The sequence below is a fragment of the Tursiops truncatus genome, chromosome 14 (genome assembly GCF_011762595.2).
Source record: "Tursiops truncatus isolate mTurTru1 chromosome 14, mTurTru1.mat.Y, whole genome shotgun sequence".
In the NCBI taxonomy this organism is placed as follows: Eukaryota; Metazoa; Chordata; class Mammalia; order Artiodactyla; family Delphinidae; genus Tursiops; species Tursiops truncatus.
The window spans coordinates 32,238,835-32,262,804 of record NC_047047.1 but is presented as its reverse complement, the minus strand read 5'-3'; the positions used below and the strand labels follow the sequence as shown (position 1 = coordinate 32,262,804).

At 40.4% G+C, this 23,970-nt stretch overlaps 1 long non-coding RNA gene across 1 annotated transcript in view; it reads right to left on the bottom strand.

Moving 5' to 3' along the window:
• Nucleotides 1-1,135: 1,135 nt before the first annotated feature.
• Nucleotides 1,136-23,970, bottom strand: part of LOC109551235 (uncharacterized) — a 107,298-nt gene continuing 84,463 nt past the window's right edge. Inside the window, exons 14-16 of the long non-coding RNA XR_004521770.2 lie at nucleotides 10,150-10,295; nucleotides 8,428-8,548; nucleotides 1,136-1,404 (exon numbers count right to left, since the gene is read on the bottom strand). This is a non-coding gene — a long non-coding RNA (uncharacterized lncRNA). The remainder of the gene's footprint in view (nucleotides 1,405-8,427; nucleotides 8,549-10,149; nucleotides 10,296-23,970) is intronic.

Below are 23,970 nucleotides of genomic sequence, written 5' to 3'. Positions count from 1 at the left end.
TCTACTGGTCTGGTGCTGTCAACTCATTTCCTCATACAATTTCCTCTCACAAGCTTCCTGACTTCCCTTTCCTGAGTACTCCTGTAGCATTCAGAACATACTCTTATTGTAATAGGGAAGAACAAATCTGACTCCATATTAGATCTGTTGGTTTTACTTCAACCTTTGTATTCTATTGTTTTTGCTTTGAGTTAAGAATGTTGCCTATAGCCTGAAATATACAGGATAGTCCATTCTCAAGGCTCTGACCTGTAAGGGTATAACATTTTCCCACTCATATAGAGATAAAAAGTTGCAGAACAGAGAATAACATTTGTCTTGTTGGAGGTTCATAGGAACGTAGTGACCTGACCTATGTGGGCAGCCAAAAGAACAAAGGATTCCAACACCAAGGAGTTTGCATCAACCAACCACACCTCCTCCCTTTTTTAGTATAAAAGAAGCCTGAATTCTGACTTGGGTAAGATGGCTCTCTAGGACATTAGTCTGCCATCCTCTCAGACATCTGGCTTTCCAAATAAAGTTGTTATTCCTTTCCCAAACACCTCGTCTCCCAATTTAATGGTCTGTCATGCAGTAAGCAGAATGAATTTGGATTTGGTAACATTATCTTACTATTTACTACACGGCATTGTAATTTCTAGTTTGTCCATATTCTTGGTAAACTGCAAGTTTTGAGAAAGTAGGAATCATGACTGTTTTGTTATCTTTTATATCTCTAGTAAGAATCAGAGTGTTTCAGGTATACAGGAAGCACTGAATAAGTATTCATTGAATAAAGGAATGAATATGTGAATTAACCTCTGTCTCCCACTTTCCCTATCTGCTTTGAGTGGCTCCTGGACATTTTCTGGGATCTTTTTGTAATGATTTACTGTTAGTTTTAGGATAGTTTGGCCTTTAGGTAATATGTTGGCATACCAGTAGGTACAGTGAACTTGGTAAATATTAAGTATGTGTTTTTGAAATCAAAAACATCTCCTGAAATGTATTATAATTATTGGTTAAATAATTTTCAGATGGTTTTTAAAATATTGTATGACTATTGAGGTACTTCATTACCTAACACTTAAATGATATGGTAAATACTTAGAGGAGTCTAGAGAAAAGCAAAGAATGCTTTAACTGCCCTAAATATCAGTTTTATTGTGCAATGGAGACTCCAGGAACCATATCCTGAAGTTGAGGTGGTAGTTACCCTTCCCCACTGTCAAGTCTGTTCAGAAACATGCAGTCATCATCCTCAGCTGCTGCTGATTAGGCTTGTTGTCACTTCCTGTCTCTTCTGTGACTCGTTCCTGTTCACCTTCGCCTCTAAGCCTCCAGCTTCCTTCCTAGTCCTCTGCGTACAAGAGGTTGTTAGGAAAGTTCCACCCAGTCATTTCATTCATCCTGTGGTGAATGCTGTTTTCAGAATTAAAGACCAGAATGTCCTGATTAAACACTTAATTAGACAAATAAAAAATATTGCCAGTTTTAAATAATTGATTCACTCATTAGTTTAATATGCTAATGACAGAGCCTTGAGAAAAGGAAATGGAATAAAATTTACCCTCTAAGAAAGTGGGTTGAAATTAGATTTTTCAGAGTAAATTACCAGCTCCTGATAGATGAGAGCAGTCTAACTAGTATTTCATTCACTGCGTGGACCTCTAATAGCTAAACTTTTTGCAAATGACAGCATTCAGGACTGGCCTTTAGTTATTTACTGTTATAAACTTCCATATGCTGTGAGATACAATGGAAAGAAGCCTGCACTGGTTAACTGGTTTAACTGGTTTGTGTTCCAATCACATTTGTCACTTCCCTAATGTGTCTTGGAAAAGCCTCCCAATCTCTTTGAGCCTTCACTTGCCCTGATGTTAAGATGAAGACTGAGATTGTGTCCTAGACAACTTTTTGTCTCTAACATCTTCCTTGGTACCTACCGAGAACTAGGCACTCAGTATATATTTATCGAATTAATTAGAGAAGGAGAGTAGATCAGGTAATATCTTAAGTACCTTTCAATTCCAAAATTCCATGATTCTAATATTTACCTTTTCTTGATTTTTGTCCCAAATTTCTAGGCAAAATGACTTTTGAGGCCTGCGCAAACCGATGATTAGAGGGAAAGATAGAAAATTCTGATTCAGCACCAAGAGTGAGCTGAACTTGTAAAAAATCATTTATTAATTATTTCTACTGACATCCATGATCTGGAATATTATATCAGAAAATTTTAGGAGGACTCACTTACATCACAGATCTTATTCTTTGCCATCATCCTCATGAGAGGTGTAAGAAAATGAGGAACAACAAAATGGCAAGATGGAGAAGATTATGTTAGATGTCTGTTGACCTGGTGCACAAAATATTGTTCCACAAATAAAGCAAGATGCAGAGACTAGTCCCTAATATAATCGTATTTTAATAAGAATAAGAAATAATTATAAACATACATACATATTCTATGTGTGTTGCAGGGAGATATATATTTGTATGAGCTTAGGAAAGATGTATAGTTGACTACCCAACAAATTGTTAATTTCTGTTTCTAGGAGTGTTTAGATGGGAGAGAATGGGAGGAAGGTATGGAAGGGAGGAGGTTTGCATTTTTCTTTGCCCACTTCTGTTCTGTTTGGCTTGTTTTATAAGCAATTATAATTTTCACTTCCTTCTTCAAACTAAGAAATGAGTAAAACATGGTGGTTCCCCAATTTAACTTGTGATAGCATTCCAAATAATTCATAATTCAATCAAAGTGCCTAGATTGGCCTCCATGACCCTTATGTTCTGGCCTCTCACTACCTCTGAGACCTCAGCTCCTGTGAGTCTTCTCCTTATTTACTCCCTTCCAGCCACTCTGATTCTCCTTAACATTCCTCAAACATGCTAAGCTTGCTCCTACCAAGGGCCTTTGTACTGGCTGCCATCTCTTCCTCTAGATGTCCACATGGCTCTCTCCTCATGTTGCTCAGATTTCTGCTAAAATGTCATCTTTTTGGCCATTATATATTTTGTCCCTCTTCCCTGGCACTCTTTTGCCTGCTTTATTCTACTTTCTTTTTTTTTTCCATGAAATTTATTGCTATCTGAGAGGCTATATATTATTTACTTGTCTAGTTGCTTACTGATCTGATCTCCTTATATTGGAATGTTTCCCAGTGCCTAGAACAGTGCCTAACATACACGTGACATTCAATTAATACATACAAAGGTGAATAAGTCAAGTGTGGTCCATTCTCGTGGAGCAATCTAGTGCCATCTGGGACACGCCTTCTGGTCTATACAGTTGATATGGGTTTTTACAAAGAGGGAACAGAAATAGGAAGAGTTTAAACCCAGGTTTCCTTCTGCTCCTAGCCCCCGACATCTAGTGACATCACTCAGGTTACTCTGCTAATCTTGACCTATTACCTCTACCCTTTACTTAGTTGTCCAGCTTCACTAGACAGGATCAGACTCAGCAAAATCATGTCTTTCAGTTTGTCTAATCACCTAACATTTGTTTATTTGATGTCTCCAACTAGATTGTCTCAATCTTGTTTTAATATACCCAATATGGAGCATAGACCCATTTAAGAGGCAAAGTGAGCAGTATATTCTCACCCCTGGATTCTTCACTGAAATATTCTATCTCCAGCTTTTCTATGTCAGTAGGTAAGCATGTTCCATTTATGCTAAGATGCTCTTAGAAACAAATGAAATAAAGCACAATTCATTTGGCTTAACCAATCAAGATTTGTTGGCCCTCAGAACAAATACAGTCTCAAGGAACGGCAGTTTCATGGTTGATAGATCCAGCTTCTCAGTCATGTCTCCAAAGAGCCAATTTCTTTTCATCTTTCTGCTCAGCAATCCTCAACCTGAGTTCCATCCTAATACTTACTCTCCTAGTTGTAGCAGGATAATTGTCTGACAAAGTCAGGGATACAATCATCCTTGCTCAAGTCCAGTAGGAGAGATTCCTTCTGCCCCAGTATTGCAACAGTGCTAAGATACACACTGATTGGACCAATGTGGGGCATATGTCTTCCCCAGAATGAACGGCCATAACCAAGGGAATGGAATGTACTGATTGGGTTTAGCCACTCCAAGACCACCCCTAGATCAGGGAGTGAGGTCAGCTTCCTCTAAAGTCTATTGGAGGAAAGGAGAAGAGAATCCAACAGTGAAAATCAGGATACTCTTAGAACAAATGTCCACTACAAATATCACTATAGGGAGGGATGTGAGGGCAAAGGGAAAAGGCTCATCTCAACTTTCTATGGGCCCCAGAAGGTCCACAACTACAGCTTTTTCATTTGGATTCCCAATGTCCTAAGTCTCTCTAGAGCATATTTATTGGTTGGAAATTACATGGAATCCAGGAGAATTAAGTCTGAGTCTAAATGATGGGCCTGGTCAGTGCACAGGGGATGTTCTCAGTTAGGGACTTGCCTCTACAAAAAGGCCAAAGGATTTCCCGATAGAGATGGCAATGCCAGAAAAATTAAGTTGTTTTTTTTCCCTCCTTATCCCAGTGTAGAAACTGAGGATGAGAAGGAAAGGGGGAATCCATTAGAACAATAAAAACTAAATTTTATATCTGTTAGCAATTCTTTCCCCATTTAAGCATTAATAATCTTCTACCAAAAAACATCAGTGTCTATATCACATTCTTGTAGGGATAGTCCAACCTGTCACTGAGGAAGTACTAAGAAAGCTCCAAGAATCTAAGAAAATGCTCAGTGTAAGTCGATGGCATTAATTTTTTTTCTTATTGTGGAGAATTTTAAGCACATAAAAGTACAATGAAATGCTATGTAGCCATTATCCAGCCTCAACAATAATCTACACATGGCCAATCCTGGTTTCAGCCACCCCTCCCCCCATATTATTTTGAAGCTAACTGTATACCATGTAATTTCACCTGTAAATATTTCAGTATGTAACTCCTGTATCTCTAAAAGATGATCAAATCTTTAAGAAACCACTATACCATTATCACAGCCTTTAAAATTAGCAATATTTTGTAAATAATTATCAAATATCTAGTCAGTGATCACATCTACAGTTCGCATGAACGTCATAATTTTTAAATTTGTATGTTTGAATTAGGAGGCAAATGAAGTTCACATATTATAATTCATTTATAAGCATTTAAAGTATCTATGGGTTCCATCTCACTTCTCTTTTGTCTTTCTTATAATGTGTTTGTTAGGCAATCAGGTAATAATGCCCTGAAGATTTTTCCACAGTCTGGATGAAGCTGAATGCAATCCCATGGTATAGGCTAACACTTTTCTCTCTTCTCTCCTGTAAATTGGTAGCTGGAGCTAGAATCTTCATCAGACTCAGGTGTGGATGGCATGTTGAACCATCAGTCAAGGAAATGTATTCATATATCTTCTCATAGATATATTCAAAAGTGCCTGAGAGATTCCAAGCTACAGCGAGGTGTCATTTTGTTTACAGCAAATAAATAACCCAAATGGAGGGAGTTCGCATGGCAGGTTGTTATTCTGAAACTCACACAGCTAACATTTCCAAGTTGGAGGAAAATACACTGCACAAGTGTGGGTCTGCAAGTCTGTACTGTACTCTCATTTGTAATGATGCAAACACGTTGCTGTATATTTCATTGACCAACCTACTGAAGCAATGGTGTGCCGAAACCCAGTATAGAACACAGAATATGAAAGCTTGCTTAGAAATTATTTAGTCTGTTCCTTCTGTTTTTTCAAAGCTCAGAGAAGTTAATGATGTGCAGTTAAAAGACATGGCAAGTGGAGACCCCAGAGCACCTGATTTCCAATCAATGGCTTTTTTCACCATCTCTCTGCTAAAAGGCTAAAGATAGTTCAATTCACCTGCCTCAAATCTATGTAACCTTAAGTCTTCCCATCATTGTCCAAGAGCTGGACCCTAAAGAGAGATTTCTTTGGAACTAGGGAGTAGAAGATCTCCCACCCACCTACTTTCATTATCAGCTGGGATTATAGTATTTCACCACTCACCCTTCTTACCTGGGGACGGAACAAAGGTGAATCCTTGCTTTCCCCTGAGGCTCCAGTATCATCGACAGTGTCATCCTCTCATTCCTTAGCAAGTCTAAGCAGCTCGCTCTGCTTCTCATTCGTTTCTCTCCCTTTTTTTCCTCAAGACCCTGCTCAGATTCTGGTTATTCCATCCATAAGTGACGGTAACCTCTTTTCCTGTTCACTTCCTCTTGACTTTAATACAATCCTTTACATGTACTGAATGGAGGGCATATCTCAGTTATTCAAAATCTTCTAAGGACAATTGTCATCTGTCTAGTCCAAATGCAAACTCTTTTTTTCAGATTAATTTTTTTATTGAAGTACAATTGATTTACAATGTTTCAGGTGTACAGCAAAGTGATTGTTTTATATATATATATATATATATATATATATATATATATATATATATTCTTTTTCAGATTCTTTTCCATTATAGGTTATTACAAGATATTGAATATAGTTCCCTGTGCTGTACAGTAGGTTTTTGTTGATTACCTATTCTATATGTAGTAGTGTGTGTCTGTTAATCCCAAATCCCTAATTTATCCCTCCACTCCCTTTCCCCTTTGGTAACCGTAAGTTTGTTTTCTATGTCTGTGAGTCTATTTCTGTTTTGTAAATAAGTTCCCTTGTATTATTTTTTTAGATTCCACATATAAGTGATACCATATGATATTTGTCTTTCTCTGTCTGTCTTATTTCACTTAGTATAATTTCTAGGTCCATCCATGTTGCCAAATGCAAACTCTTGACCCTGATTTTCACTAATATCACTTCCTCTTTGTGCTGCTGGTTTAACTCTCTGATTTCACATTTACATCCTCCTCATAGCATCTTCTCTAACCCTCTCAACAGAGTTTGTGAAACTTACATGTCAAGTGCATAGAACATGTTAAAACCCAGGCCAAGTCCCTCTTCTTCTGAGAAATCACCTCCACTTAATACAAATTCCAAATTTCTTGACCTCTTTGCACCCTTCCTTCGTTGACACTCATATTCCCTGTCATGAGCGCCTACGGCACAGTCTCCACAAACTTATCTGGCTAACTTAATACCACTTATAGGGATAGTTGGCCATGAACAAATTCTCCAACTTCCCTATAAAGTTGCGATCATTGATAACTATTTGTTGACTATTTATTAAGTGCTACATTTAATAAGGCACTAATATAAATAATATGGTATCTACACCAGTGTACAAAAAACACAGTCTCTGCCATCAAACCCTCAAATTCTAGCCGAACCAACAAAATATGCACACTTGAAAAGATGGCTAACAACCAAAAACAATAATTACAAATGAAAAATTATTAATAGCCAGACAGTGGCTACTATGAGGAATTCAGCAGAGAGGCCCTAGAAAGAGGAAGAGACATTCGACCTTGGGCTTGGAGTTCTAGGTAGTTTTTAATGTGCGGAGAGGGGATCAGAATTAGCTGGGACATGAACATGGAGGGCAGGCTCTCAGCAGATATGGACCACTATTCATCTTTAGTGTACTTGTAAAAGGAAACATGACTGCCGACTATAAACATGATGAAGATGATGTTAGCCATGGTGCTGATGATATGAGGAAGGTGAGGATATTGGCAGTACTGACAAAAGACAGCGATGATTCTAGAATCAGTGAACCATGCTTTACAAAAGAAGCCGTTCTATTTTTTCCAGTTTGGCCTTGATTTGTGTCAGTTGGTGTGAAATTGTCTCTCGTGTCACTCTACCATTCCAATACTAATTTTGATAGCAAGGCTGCGGTTGACTATTCTTGCTTTATATCAATGGCTTAATGAATTTTTTTTTTCCAGTGGAACAGCAGCAAAACTTGTGGGTTGATGCTAATTTACCTGGCTAGGGTCTTATTAATACACTTTGGCTGGGGACAGATGGAGTGCTCAGGCAAGGCACAAAGAGTTTTCTGTGCTTTGAGAGTTTTCTGCAGAGTTTGTTTTCTTTTAGTACCTGTTGCCCAATTTCACTCCTAGAAGCTTGGCTTCTGGACAGAGGATAATACAAGCCTAACCTTACCTCCAACTGAAGAAGCCGCCTGCATGTATCCAACATTGAGATTATCTTGACAATGCACTGCTACATCTAAACTCACAAGAGCACGTGCACACACACACACACACACACACACACACACACTCCACTTTATCCTGCCATTTCACTCTTAAGTTTGGGAAAATTGAAGGCGCAAAGGCAAGCATGATCTCAGTTCCACTCGGTAGAGGCTTGAGCTAAAATGACGCCTGGAAAGCAAATGCGGTGACCTTTAAAGGAATCGAGAAGAAGCTATTTCCAGCACATTACTAAATGCTATATTTTAAAGGTTCTAACCTTATTTGCTACAAGTGTATAATATCGGGAAACCCTCGTGAAGGAAGGGTCTGCATTCATCACAAAGGCACAAGTCACTTACGGAAGGGATGAGGAAAGTTATTACTTCCCAACTTGCAGACACTGTTTAGCTCAGCTCCTTCTGTGGTTTGCTGCATTAAATAAGGTTCAGAGATCACTTGGAGAATTACAGGCTTCTTGACCTAAAAAAATATAAAGTTTTCTGCAAATAACAATAGTCATATCATCATACAGAACAATTTATGACACACACACACACTCCACCTTTTACAGTTCACACCAGCTGGCAAGACTGACCCTTCATGTGTCTGTGGTATTAATTTCATTTACTCTTCTAGCTGATTAATAGTAGTAATTGATCTATGAGACTCAGTATCAAAATAAAGAATGGGTAAGCAGAAGAAATTACTCATTGAAAAAAAAAACAACAACCTAAAACACAGTCTTTGAAACCAAAGTTGGTCTCCACTGTACAGGTCTGGAGGACTATTTGCAAAAAATAAAAATATGTAACACTGATTATCTTGACATTTAATGGAGTCCTCAGGTTTAGATGTCTTAGAATAGATAGGTAGATGGATAGACATAGAAAGATAGATAGCTGGATAGATAGCTGGATAGATAGATAGATGATCAATCAATCTTGATAATGCCGACAATATTGCCTTACATTTGTAAACCGCTTTACAAAACACTGGTGTTTGGCACTCTTTTTTATTCTTAACCTTATTATATTTTATAGATTGGAAGTAAAGATTTCCAGCAAGCCAGCTTCAGTAGCTCTTTTTCCCACCCTGATTGCATAACTCACATCTGTGAAGGAGTGTGTTGCCAATTATCTCATGGATATAGGATTTATAAGTCAGCCAAGTCAATAAAACATTGTGTGAGGGCCTATGTGGTCAGAAGTGTCTCCAGTTGACCTTTATGCTAAGTGGAGCTGTCAAAACATTAGTAAATAACCCTGATTACCTAACAATGCGCTGGCCTCCACGTGACGGTCTAACTGATTTTTGATTTTTTAATAGCAGACTGGAGAATCCCTTTCAACCTAGTTAGCATAAAACCATTTATTGCCGTTTTTTGGTTTTCCATACTTAGAGTTGAAAGATTGAGGCCACCAGGAGAAAACAACTATATGGGGCCTAGGGCATGGGTTTTCAGGCTAGGGGGAGTGCTCTGAAGCAAGATTCTCTCATGGTCAGAGAGTAACTGTGTGAGGGTTTTGAAAGTTCTCATTTAGCCAAAGCCCCAGGCAAAAGAAACCGACAAGGGCATCGGTCTCCAAAGCAGCAATAAGCAAAGTCAGAGAAGTAAAAGAAACCAAATAGTTAAAAGTGGCGAGCAGGGGCTTCCCTGGTGGCGCAGTGGTTGAGAATCTGCCTGCTACTGCAGAGGACACGGGTTCGAGCCCTGGTCTGGGAAGATCCCACATGCCGCGGAGCAGCTAGGCCCGTGAGCCACAGCTACTGAGCCTGTGCGTCTGGAGCCTGTGCTCCGCAACAAGAGAGGCCGCGATGGTGAGAGGCCCGCGCACCGCGATGAAGAGTGGCCCCCGCTTGCCACAACTAGAGAAAGCCCTCGCACAGAAACAAAGACCCAACACAGCAAAAATAAATTAATTAATTAATAAACTCCTACCCCCAACATGTTCTTTAAAAAAAAAAAAAAGTGGCGAGCAAACTACATTCAGAAATCAGTTCAGTTTCACAAATAAGGGTAGGAAAAGTGGAGAAACCCTAAGACGTTAAATCAAGAAGTCACTTAAACCTAAAGATCTTACCAGTAGTTCCCCTGTGACTTGGGCCATTATGGCTACAAAATGTCCTTGACTGAGTTACAGGAAATCTAAGGTCTACTGGCGGTGGCTGACTTCTAATGGCACAATGAGTATCCTAAAGCAGTTTAGGCTACTGTTGTTGAAGCACTCTAGAATGAAACAAAATGCACATTGATTTTCAGTACGGAGATCCCAAGATTACCGTTAAGTCGAAAAATGTTTCTGCGAGATAATTCCTGTAGCCTGAGACACAATAAAATAAACACGGGGAAATTCAGGTCTGTGAGTCCCTCATGCTAGCGCATCCTGAATTATCTTGGGTGGTTCATTTTTATTTTATGCTGCCGTGCCCTTTAATCTGCCTCCATCTCTAGGTGAAACTCCATGCATAAGGTGGTTGGATTTAATCCAAACTCAATCAACATAATCAAAAGTAAGTACTGAAGAACACACATGACAAGTGTCAGGACTCCCTTCATATTCTCGTTGGCAAGATTGGTTGTGGGTTTGCCAAGGGAGACTGGAATGGGGTGTTTTCGGTTGAACTTGAGGGTGATAAGACTTCAGTGGAAGGATGTGTTCATTTATCTACTTAACAAATATGCTGGATATTCTCACGCGGGGATACCCGGCATATACACAATTTCTAGGTTGCAGATGGCTGCCATGCCTATACCCCGCCGTTGTTTTGTTCTATCTTCCTCTATAATGACAATGGCTGACTGTTACTCACTGCTTCTAATACACCAGGCATTGTTCTACTGATACACACTCCGTGTGGGATCACTCATTGAATCTTCCCAATAATCTTCAGCAGTGCATGCTGTGATTATTCTTAATTTTCCTAGTAAGGAAACTGAAGTACAGAGAGGCTAAAGGATTTGCCAAGTTCACACAGCCAGTGAGTGGGAGAATTGGGATTTGAGCAGTTTATCGATTCCAGGGTATTTGCTACCTCATAGACTTTTGTGAGGATTCAAACATTCCTGACACACAGTAGCAAATAACTGTCAGCTATTATTTTTTATTATTTAGGCTCATCCTATTGCTGTTAACCTACTTTTTTTTTTCACCACAGGAGAAAGAGAACTTTTATTCTTTCAAGAAAATGTACCAACAGGTTGAAGGAAGAAGCATGCTGGCCACATCCCCTGTCCTAAGCAGGGGTCTGAGATGATGCCAGGCCTGACCAGGGCTTGGGAGAAGCTAACGGGGCTCCCTGTGGTACTGGGGGGGAGGGCTGGACCAGCTCAGAGGTGAGACTTTGTTCTGTTAGCAGTGTGATTCTCAAATTCACAGCCTAGACTCGGTCCCCCAGCCCCCCGTAAACATGAGAATAGGCTCGTGACTGCCAGCTTCTCCCTGGGTCTCCATCCTGATGGTCCATTTGGAGATTTTGGACTTGCTAGCCTCCATAATCATCTGAGCCAGTTACTTAAAATAAATATTTGTATAATTTTTTAATATACACACATGCACATCCTATTGGTTCTGTTTTTCTGGAGAACCCTGACTAATACACCCATGAACTGAAATGTCAAAAACCAGACTGGGCATTTTTACCAGCCTACACAAATTACATCACTTCTCCCCATCCTTACTGGAACTTTGAGAGTTAGAAAATCCCCAAATTTCTCCCTGAGGTGTAGACTTTCGAAGTATTATTAGTTTGCTGCTCCTTTTCAGTTTGCCTACAAAGAAGAACTTCAGGCTACACAATAAACAGAAATGCCAGCAGTGCGACCGGATTGTCCAAGGTTGTGGCTTGTTCTAGAACACACCGGGACACAGCTGACCACAGTGCTCCCATTGGCTGAAACCAAGATGTGATTGATTAAATATCCTGCCAGAGATTTTATGCCTAATTATTTAAGTTCCCTAAGGCTAATCTTTAAGAAAACAGTGGAAGAAGAATACCAATAACTCACAAAAGATAACTTTCACACCATCAAAAGCAAGTGTCCCATTTCACCCAGTTCCACCTGTCAGTCCCCCCCACACCTCCGCAAGGATGTCCTTTTCATATGTTAAAGACTTCTTATAGGGTGGAATGATGTGTTAAGTTATAAACAGCTGGTGGGCGGTTTAATATAGTTACATGTGATTGGATCTTCCCCTTTCATTTTCTCACCCTTGTCGCTTTAAAAATAAAAAAGCTACACCCTCCAGAAAGCACAAGATAGATAAAACCAATATGTTTGCCTTTCAGTTAAAGACCTCAGGCTCTCAGCTGGAGTGCAACACCCCAGCATCAATGAGAAGATTTTTCTAAGAACTGTGAAATGCAGGACCAGGACCGGGAGTGCTTCTGTAGGAGAATCCCGCTAATGAGCTCTAATGTCCCTGAGAGCTCAGGTCACTCTGAGCTGAAGCATCATTTACACGTTTTCACCTTGGAGGTGTCTTTTTTCCTGAAATCCTAATCTACTAAGACATACTTAAGATCTAACAATCAAAATGTTTACATGGATTCAAATTTTTTTTTTTAAGTTCTGGCTAACGGAACTATGAAAATGACACGCAGGTATAGTCCAAACTTCTCTGTCTCTTTTTCTAACAGACCTTCTTTTTTTAGAGCAGTTTTAGGTTCACAACAAAATTGGGCAGAAGGGACAGAGATTTCCCATGTACTCCCTGCCCCCATACATGTATATCCTTCCCCATTATCAATGTCATCCCCCAGAGCAGTACCTCTGTTACAATTGATGAACCTATACTGACACATCACTATCACTCAAAGCCCATACTTTACATTATGGTCCACTCTTGGTGCTGGACAGTCTATGGATTTGGACCAACGTATGATGTATCCACCATTATAGTATCATGCAGAGTAGTTTCACTGTCCTAAAAAATCTCTGTGTTCTGCCTATTCATCCCTCCCTCCCTTCTAACCCCTGGCAACCACTCATCTTTTTACTGTATCCACGGTTTGATTTTTTTCTAGAATGTCACATAGTTAGAAGCACATAGTACGTAGCATTTTCAGACTGGCTTCTTTCACTTCGTAGTATGCATTTAAGTTTCCTCCAAGACTTTTCATAGCTTGATGGCTCAATTCTTTTTAGCTCTGAATAAATATTACATTGTCTGAATGTGTCACAGTTTATCTATTCATCTACTGAAGCATAACTTGGTTGCCAAAACTTGCCAAGTTCTCTTTCGAAATATCTCTGAAGAAATAAAGGGATTAGTAACTCACTTCACGGAAAAAGAAAATATTAATTTTTTAAAAGATGTATTTATGGATCAAAGGCCACAAATTTGCTGTGTGGTAGGCAAACTGGGTGGGAGTAGACTTGAGTGAGGAAAACCAATGAGTTATAAACATACTAGTCTTTGATATGATTTAATCTGGCTTAATCACACAATGTTAAATATTGCATAAAATTAGGAATTTTGAGCATATGTTTAAACATCTCTGAAATCTATAGCATTATTTAGAAATTTCAAATTTTACCCAGTTAGCAACTTACTTTATTCAAGACTTCAAGTTATTTCTGTTGACTACCTCATTACCTTAAGAGAAAATAATATTGACTTTCATCTTCAGAAGAAAAATGAAGCAAAGTAACTATAAAAAAATAGATTCCTGGCATGGTGTATTCTCAGGTATATGTTCTACTTACATTATGCCTTCCTTACAACACACATAGTAACACTGTTAGAAGTTTAACTGGCTGCCTAGTTAGTTGTTTGCATCACATAATTCAACTTAATTTGTTTTTTTTTTATCAAACCAGTCCATTGTTTCTGAACTGTTCATACATCTCCATGAGGGCGTCCATAGTTTCCTGGTTTAGTTCTTGAATCGTGGTCCTCAGTAAATTTGCTGAATGAATGTCCATTTGTTTGTTTGTTTTAAATGAATAGGAACTATATCTGGTTCACAGTGTGGCTATACCTGCCACCATATTATAACCAATACAACAAATCTGCGAATCAACCCTTGCAGACAATTCTCAGTCAGGGCCAGAGCTATGTTGGGCATGCTCCAGAGGGTACCGTTTTTATAGATGACGATGATGGGAATTGCGGCCCCTGGAATTAGTGGGGCAGCCCCGGTTTGTTTTACTGATTATCATCAACATCCCTTGAGAATTTCTGTATGGTCGATGTTTACTTCTAATCAAGAATCAAGATGAACAGTACTTTCAATGTGTCTTGAGAATTTTACATGCCATCTAATTAACTAATTGAAGGTGCCTTGGAGTATTACAAGGCTGAGAGCCCTTGTTATTAGCTGCTCTTAAATGGGGATAAAAATCCTGCTCAGGCTGCCTCACTGGGGTGGGGTGGATTTTTGACTTCTGTTTGCTCATCTATAAACTAAGCAGGTCTAAAACCGGAGAGCTGTATGGATTCTTGTAGTTCCGACATTCTGTAAATTTAAAATACACAGAATCCTGAGAATTCAGGCTCATTCTGTGACCATTGCCTTTGGCCTCAAAGTCTCGAATCACATTGTAAAGAAAATCTTTGTGTTTTTTATTCAACAGATATTTAGAGAACACCTGTGATGCTAGTAGTCACTGAGAAGGAACTAGATATGCCCAATCACCTCCACCAGTAATAACTAACAACCATTATTGAACAGTAATGCCAGCATGCATTAAGTATTTACTATGCCCCAGCCACTCTTCTAAGATTTATATATCTTATTAATCCTCTTAACAATCCTATAAGGTAGGTATAAATAAGAAAACTGAGGCACAGAGAGGGTATGACCACCACGAGTAAGTGAAAGAGCTAGGATTCAAATACAGGCAGTGTGACTCCAAAGCCCTCGCTCTTAATCACTGCACTATAGTAAAAGAATTACAAAGAAATTACAAAAGAAAACAAAGAATGTGAAGAGTTACTTATAGAGTCTGCATTTCTTACACTGATTTAACTTCTAAACTGAAAGAAATTATCCACATAATCTAAAGTAGATTCGGTGGGAAGAATCGGGATGAGAAACAACGACAACAACCAAAGCCCCCATCTCTTAATATATTCATTTGTGCTAATATTATTATGTTGGTTTAGAAGGAACACACTGGGAACAGACTCGGGAATTTAACTCTGGGTCGATGTGAATTACTTCCGGTTCAGGGCTCACTCCAAATAACCTGAATGAAGGCCCAAGTCCCACTTCCGTGTGTAAGTGGGAAAAGTCCAGTGATGACTCCAACCTTCACAGGTCTTTTTCTCCTTGCTCCAATGGAGCTGACTCTGCACTCTAGAGGTTGGCACTGGAGAGATGTTGTAGCATCGAGTGAAGATGGGAGCTCTGGAGCCCCAGCTGGCTGTGAACTCAAAAAGAACTGAGTGGGAATCCTGGCTCTCCTGGAAGAGCAGTTCTGCCAAGTTCCTCAGTCACGCCAACTTCAGGTTCTCTATTTGAGTAATGGGAGAAAGACAGCACCTACCTAATAGGATTGTTGTGAGAATTAAATGAGATGATACATTTCTAGGTAATGCTATTCTGTAATAACCTAAATGGAAAAAGAATTTGAAACAGAAAAGATATATGTATATGTATAACTGAATCACTTTGCTGTACACCTGAAACTAACACAACATTGTTAATCAACTATGCTCCAATATAAAATTAAAATTTAAAAAAAAGTATACACTATATGACCCCCGTCCCCCCCAAATAAAGATAACATTAAGCCTTGGCACAGACTCAGCACTCAAAAACGGTTTGCTCTTACTATTATTAACACTACTCCGTACTAGTCAACCATATCTCTCAACAGGACCATATGCCTCAAAGGTGGGTTTCTAAGACTTTTGCTTTTTTGTATCTACCTTGGTGCCTGGCACTTACGATGTGCAATAAATACGCATAGACAGATAAACTGGCAAGGAGGGCAAAAAAGGAGAGCTCCGTTCTCTGCCCATAACGTTCCCAAAACAAAGACAGCAAATGAGTGGATTTGCCGTTTGGTGTTTTGATCATTCTCTTCAGATTTGTATGATCAGATTTCTTCTCTTTTGTAAATCACAGGAATAACTTCAGGAAGCCTCAGACATCCTCATATAAGGTTAAATATTTAAAACAGAGCTACATGAGCCTTGAAAAGATCCAGACAAACATATGTTGAGAAGCTTTGGCAAAGCCCGGCGCAGCACAACGAGCAAAGGGAGGCCTAGCACCCCTGCACCCATCGTCAGGGGCCGTCCATCTTGAGCACAGCTTGCAGGCCTCATCTCAAGCATGAGGTCACCCAGAGCCCAGATGGGCAGGCGGGTTGCAGAATAAGATATGTCTGGGTGCAGATGTGAAAGGAATTGGGACTAACAACCATAATGGAAACAGGAAATGAGACTTAGGTCAGCCGAACTGCACAGTTGTTGAAAAAGCAAAACTTAGCCATGTGGTATAATTTTCATGCTCCATGAGGTTTACCACCAATCAGCCAACTTTACCAATAGATTAAGCTGTCACTATGAAAAAAAAAACCCTCAAAGTTGTCCGTCAGACCCCTTTCCCCCCAGTCTTTCTCAGTTCCTTCCTGTACTCCAAATCAACATTCACTAGAGCTGAAGGGTCATCCCATTCAAATGCTTCAACCCACTACTTTTTCCCTACTATTTAGAGCCATTACAATGAATCTGGCAAGGCCTTTGAAGACTGGAGGGGCTCAATGACATATGAAACAAGAAAGAAAAAAATAAGGATTTATTATAATAAAAGAGCAAGCCTCTTCCCTTATGGTACACATAGGCATGTATGTTCATAATAGGGATATACTCACAAACTCACCCATACACATGCACAAACACACACAGTGCTTCTGCCCTTTGTACAGGGAGTTATTTTGAGAAGATTGTTGCGGGGTCTCTGGGCTAGGAGAGCAGCGAATCATTAATCTCTCAAGATGGTTAGGTTACGCTTGCTGCCGTGATGTTACTGACCTAACCCTCCCAGAGTACATCCAAGGCTGTCTGCCGACCTGAAAACTTTAAACAATCTCTGCCACTCTGCCCTTGACCTCACACGGACCCTGATGTCTTTTTGGCTGATGATAAAATTCATGCACAGCTAAGACATGTGGTTTCACAGAAATACCAGCACCAAGTTCTGCTATTTCTTTTAAAACTATCTATAACATTACCGTTTCTAAAAATCTACGATTCTACTCTTTAATATATACCAGCATGTTTAAGACTTGGGAAGCATCCTACACAAAATGTTTCTTAGTTCTTCAGACTCATTTCATTTTCTGAAAGGCCTAAAGTCTATGTGCTATATCACCTAATCGTAAAACATCTTATACAATTCTCTCGTTGTTTCACTTTTATTAAAAGCTCTGATTTTCCAAAGACAGTGGGCCCAGAAAGAGGAAAACTTCAGGGAAAATGCTTAGGAAGGAAGTTATTTTTTTGATTTGCTATTTTAAAACAAGAGTAGGAAGGGAGACAGAGCCTGCTGAGTTCATTAGCTGGTAATACATTAACGTATATCAAAATTAAATAAAATGTCCCAGATTTCATCTTTGTCAAAGAGAAAGATGCTGAGACTAGAAAGAAGAGTATGGACAAACTTAAGTGAGAGAAAATAGAGCCGAAGTCAAGAGTCAAATATAAGACTAGGAAGCTGTAGGGAATGAATTTAAATCCTGTAGCTCAGAAGAAATTATGCACCTGAGACAAAATTACTGAATCCTTTAGGAAACCAAAATGCATAGAGGAGATCTTAGGAAAAACGAGGACTAAAGAGTTTGTCTGGCTACAAACTCAATACAACCTATTCATTCAATAATTCATTCATTAAAAAATGTGAGTCGGGAACCTACTAGTGACAGGGACTACCTAATGTGTGTCTGAAATTATTTGGGGCAGCGAAAAACAAGGCAAAGTTTCCACTTTGATGGAGCTGACATTCTAGTGGTAGAGTCAGAAATTAAACAAATAGGGCTTCCCTGGTGGCGCAGTGGTTGAGGGTCCGCCTGCCGACGCAGGGGACACGGGTTCGTGCCGTGGTCCGGGAAGATCCCACATGCCGCGGAGCGGCTGGGCCCGTGAGCCATGGCCGCTGAGCCTGCGCGTCCGGAGCCTGTGCTCCGCAATGGGAGAGGCCACAACAGTGAGAGGCCCGCGAACCGCAAAAAAAAAAAAAAGAAACTTAAACAAATAAACATATAATGGCAGTTGGTGATAAGGGCCAAGAAGAAAAATGAAGCAGAATAAGAAAACAGAATGTGAGTGTGGGGAGAAATAAGTGTTCTACTTTAGGCAGAGTAGTCAAGTATGAACTTTCTGAGTAGGTAGCATTTGAGCAGCAATGAGTTAAGGGAACAAATGAAGAAAGGATCTAGGGAGATGAATATTCCAGGCATAGGAGGCAACATGTACAAGAGTCTTGAGTAAGGATAAAGCTTTGTGTGTTCAAGAAACAGAAAGAGTAACCCAGTGGCTGGAGCAGAGGAAAGTAGCGAGTACAGTAGGATAGGTAAGAAAATCACAGAGGGTCTTGGAACCACAGTGAAGAAGACTAGATTTTGTCTGTGTGAATTGGAGGATCCTGAAGAGTTCTGAGTAGAGAAGAATCATGATGTGATTTACAGTTTAAGAAGATTGCTCTGTCTGCTTTGTGGAGCATATGTTAAATAAGATCCCAGAGAGGAAACCCTAAGACAAGTTAAGAGGCTATCCTATCAGCCCGGAAGACAGATGAAGGTGACTGGAGAGGTATGCTAGAGGCGATATCCCTGGAAGGAAACGCAGATGGGACATACCAGTGTGTTGCCCTGAGGACTCAAATATGATAACCAGGTGTTGGCTGGAGCAATTGAGTAAATCATGGGGATACTTACTAAGATGAGAAATACTGGTGGAGGAACAGAATTGGGAGTAGGGTAGAGAATCAAAAGTTACATGGGAAATGAGATTAATAACTATGTAATGGCATTGCTAAAAAAACCCCCAAAAAACCACTAATGGGACTTTTGACTCTATTGATAGAAGTGTAACATCCAGTTCAAAGGACACCATACATCCCATCTACTGTGAACTGTCTGTACCACATCTAACATTGAACAACCCTGTTCAATGTTAGACCCTACGTTTTAAGAGGGACATTGACAAAGAGACCCACGTTCAGAGAACAGAGTCCAGGAAGGAAAAGGGGCTCACATGACAAACGCTTCAGGGAAGTGGGGACCACAGAAGAAAAGAGATTTCACTGAGAAAGAGGAACGCAGCACGTGGTGGTTGTCTTCAAATATTTAAAAAATGTAACTTACCCTTTGGGACTACAAAAGGCACTTGAGTAGAAGTGGGTAGAAGACGCCAGGAGACAGACCTCAGAAGGGACTCTCTCAATTAGAAAGCTGTTCTAGAAGAGACCAGCCAAGCATTCATCAGGGGAGCATCAGTTAGGAGCAGGACCAGATAATATTCAAGTCCCTTCCATCCCATGGCTTTCATCACTCTAGATGTAAACTCTTTCTGGTTAGAAGCCATCATGGTATTTTTAAAAAGCCTCTAATAGGGTACATAGCATAGGATCAAAATATACTTAAAAATTCAACTTCTTCTTAACTTGGCGTGCTTATCTAGCCAATGAAAACTTTTAAATAGTTGTTAACACTTTTTATTACTGTATTTTGTTTTTTTGTGTAGGGGTGCTGATGAGAAACCTGTTCTTGGCCATAAAAAGCCTGGCTCAACTCTTTCAATTTTTAATAATAGACTAAGACTCATAGTAACTAAGGCTGACACAGAAGCCTAAGAAGTCACTTGCTAATATCCTTCTGCCTCTAAGAAGAGCTGGATAGAGGGGCAGCCAGAGTATGAAGAGGACAGACATTCCAGCTAAACACATCTGCCAATAATCTTGAAAAACTGTATTTCAAATGATTGTCGTAAGAATAAAATGAGTTGTTCCATGTAAAGCACCTAGCACAGTGCCTGGACCTTGATAACTGGTTACTGTTATTTTATCACTATAATTATTCACAAATGTTAAATCACTTCTGTATGTTGAACTGTCTGATCTTTAGTTTAAGAACCTCCAGGAAGATGGGGTGGGGCCTTTCCAAGGCCTTCATTTCATAATGTTTGGCGCTTGTTGCTGGGGCCCCCTAATGGATCATCTACAAAATGAGAGGGTAAGATGACCTTGAGAATCTTCCAGCTCTCACAGCCTGTTTCTAAAAGATTTACCACCACGGAGGATAGTCTAAAAAATGTGCTAAGTCTCCAAAATTGGAATTAATGACAAATTTTAGTAAAAGTGGTTGAATATGATATGATCATGTAGAAATAAATAACTTTTCTTCATACTAGTTAGAAAATATCATGAAAAATGTGACCTTTATAAAAGCAAACTCCGTAAAATACTTTCAAGTTAGTAAGTCGTGCAAGAAACCTATGTAAAGAAAATGGCAAATGGTTCCTGAAAAATATAAACTAATTATTGAATAATTGGAGACAATGTTCTCAGATGGCAAAACTAAATGTTGTAATCATATTAATTATTGACAAATTGAGTTGTTTGTTTAAAGCATATGCAATAAAAGCATCAACGGCATTTTTCTCTCTTTTAGCTTGCTTGAAAACTGTTGCAAAAGTTCATATGGAAGAATACATATGTAAGAATAGCTAAATATATTTTGAAGGAGAAAAGAAAAAAGACTGGGTGCAATACCACAGAGTTCATATTTCACTACACACACACACACACACACACACACACACACACAAAGTTCTTAATATACTCAAGGGTTAAATGTAAAGGCCAGACTTTAACAATCAGCAAAAAACCAAATGGGTGACTATCTATCATCTCTCCAGCAGGGAAAGACTTGAAAGCAAGAGAGAAGGAAGGAAATGAAGGAAGGAAGAATGGGACTTCCCTGGTGGTGCAGTGGTTGAGAGTCTGCCTGTCGATCCAGGGGACACGGGTTCGTGCCCTGGTCCGGGAAGATCCCACATGCCGCGGAGCAGCTGGACCCCGTGAGCCATGGCCGCTGAGCCAGCGCGTCCGGAGCCTGTGCTCTGCAACGGGAGAGGCCACAAAAGTGAGAGGCCCTCATACCGCGAAGGAAGACCCCCTGAGAAGGTTGAGTATTTAAACACATAAAAGTTTTGACAGAGGTTTAATATTCAATATATTAAAAGCTCATATAAAGCTTATCTTAGTTCAGGTGTCCAAGAAGCAGACAATAAGACAGGATTAAAAATGGGAGGATTTTATCAGGTGTATTAGTTACCTGAGGCTGCCATACAAAATACTATAAACTAGGTGGCTTAAACACCAGCAATTTATTTGCTCACAGATCTGGAGACTAGAAGCTGGATACCCAGGGGTCATCAGGGTTGATTCTGAGGGCTGAGAGGGAAAGTCTGTTCCATACTTTTCCCCTAATTTCTGGTGGTCTCAGGGGTTCCTAGGCTCGTAGATGGTTTTCTCCTCATGTCCTCATTTCATCTTCCCTCTGTAAGTGTCTGTATCTTCACATGGTGCTCTTTGTAGAAGGAGACCAGTCATTTTGGATTAGGGGCCCATCATATTTCAGGGTGAACTCATCTTAAGTAGCTACATCTGCAACAACCCTATTTCTGAATAAAGTCAGCTTCTGAAGTATTGGGGGGGGGTAAGACTTCAAAATACGAACTTGGGTGGAACACAATTTAACCCGTAACATTAAAGGAACAGCCTGTGTGGAAGGAAATCAGGAGGGAGCCCAGCAGGCTGGAGGCAGGGAGGGCATCAGAGATGGAGAGAGAGGGTGTAGACTGCCTTCTAGTCTAAGAAGGGGTCAGGAAGTCATAGGGGAGTCAGAGCCAGTCAACAAAGGCGTTCTGCATCTCCTAGGAATGGGTCTGCCTCAGTATCCTCACCACACTCCATACGCGGTCATTGGCAGGACGCAGCCCAGGAGGCGTGGCCTCAGCGTAAGTAAGGCCACAGGTTTCAACGTGAGAGGCCTGGGAGGCACCTTCTCATGGCTGCCACACCAGGAGAGATAAAGGGATAGGGGGTGATTTACAATAAAGGAAATATAAAACGTTCAGTTTCCCTGGTAGTCACAAAAGTGAAATGTAAGATAGCAGACCATTTTGTTTTTTATTTTAAAATTATCAAAGTAAGAGTTTTGTATTTTTTGTTGTTTTTTTTTTGCGGTACGCGGGCCTCTCACTGTTGTGGCCTCTCCCGTTGCGGAGCACAGGCTCCGGACGCGCAGGCTCAGCGGCCATGGCTCACGGGCCCAGCTGCTCCGCGGCATGTGGGATCTTCCCGGACCGGGGCACGAACCCATGTCCCCTGCATCGGCAGGCGGACTCTCAACCACTGCGCCACCAGAGAAGCCCAAGAGTTCTTTTTTTAAATGAGGATGTTCAGTGCTGGTGAAGTGAGGTGGACAGTCTGTTATTAATGTAAATTGGTATATCTATTCTGGAATGCAATTTGGTAAAAAAAAAAAAAAAAAGTGTCTTTTTAAGTAACCACATGTGTCTTTTTAAGTAACCTTCAGTCTCCTAGGGCTCATGTGATTATGTGGTACCCACCTGCTCTCTCACTCCCTCAGGTCAGGAAGAGATGGGAACAAAGGGGAATGAGATAGTGCTTAGAGGTCTCCTTCTCATCCCCTTCATTTCTAGCCTCATAGCCACCGTCAAACAGAGCCATAATGCTCCTCCTTCAGAGGAACCTCACAACACCAAAGTGATATCTACAGTGGAGAAGCAGGACATCTACTTGGCCGAGCGACCTTCCATTCAGTGGTCGGTTAGCCGCTGCCACAACCTAGCTTGCTGAAGTCAACAGTTCCAGGAAGATGCTGTATTTCGCACGTCAGGCAAACGGACAGTGAAAACTCTTTTCTTTCCTTCCTTCTCCCAACCAAGAAGAAGATCATTAGGAACAGATATGAGAACTTCCTTGCAAAATGTCCAATCTAATTTTCAACTCAAATGGTTCAGTGGACTTTTCATTCACCTGACATGGACGAAACTAATTTATGTTCAATTTTGGAGACGAGGGAGTCAAAAGAGAAGGGGAGGGGGCTTCCCTGGTGACACAGTGGTTGAGAGTCTACCTGCCCATGCAGGGGACACGGGTTCGTGCCCCGGTCAGGGAAGATTCCACATGCCGCGGAGCGGGTGGGCCCGTGAGCCATGGCCGCTGAGCCTGCGCGTCTGGAGCCTGTGCTCTGCAACGGGAGAGGCCACAACAGTGAGAGGCCCGCGTACAGCAAAAAAAAAAAAAAAAAAAAAAAGAGAAGGGAAAATTCACCATCCCAGGAACAATTGCTTGTGAACAAGCTTTAAAACTCTCATACTGTTATGGTGGTATGCCTCTGAAACTCCACTTCCAGATGCCTCCCGACCATATTACTCATATGATTTCACCCCACATCCCTCCGACTCATTCCAGTTTGTCAAGACATCTCATCTTTTAAGTTCTCCCCTCTCCCCAGAGTGCCACTGTATTGTTTCTTGGATTTGACTAGAGTGCCTTAGTTTGTCCCATCAACTTTTTTTCCTCTGGGAGGCAGACGGCACATTTTAGAGGACTTTACAGCATTCAAGAAAAAAAGGGGAAGAAAGCCCTTCCTGATGTCTGCTCTGAATTTGTTTGTGTTCTATTCTGTGTGTATCCCTCCTTTGTTCTGTCCTCTGCATCAGATGGAAAGTAATCATCCTGCCTGAAATGTATCTATAGCCAAGGCTCCATGTAAATTACAGAGAGAGATGACAAATTTCATGGCCTGGTTATGGTAAGAATGGCAAATTTCACAGTTTGTCATGGATTAATAGAAAAGGAAAACAAACACAAATGAAGTCATCCCAATTGTTAGAAATAATTCCAGAGTGACTATT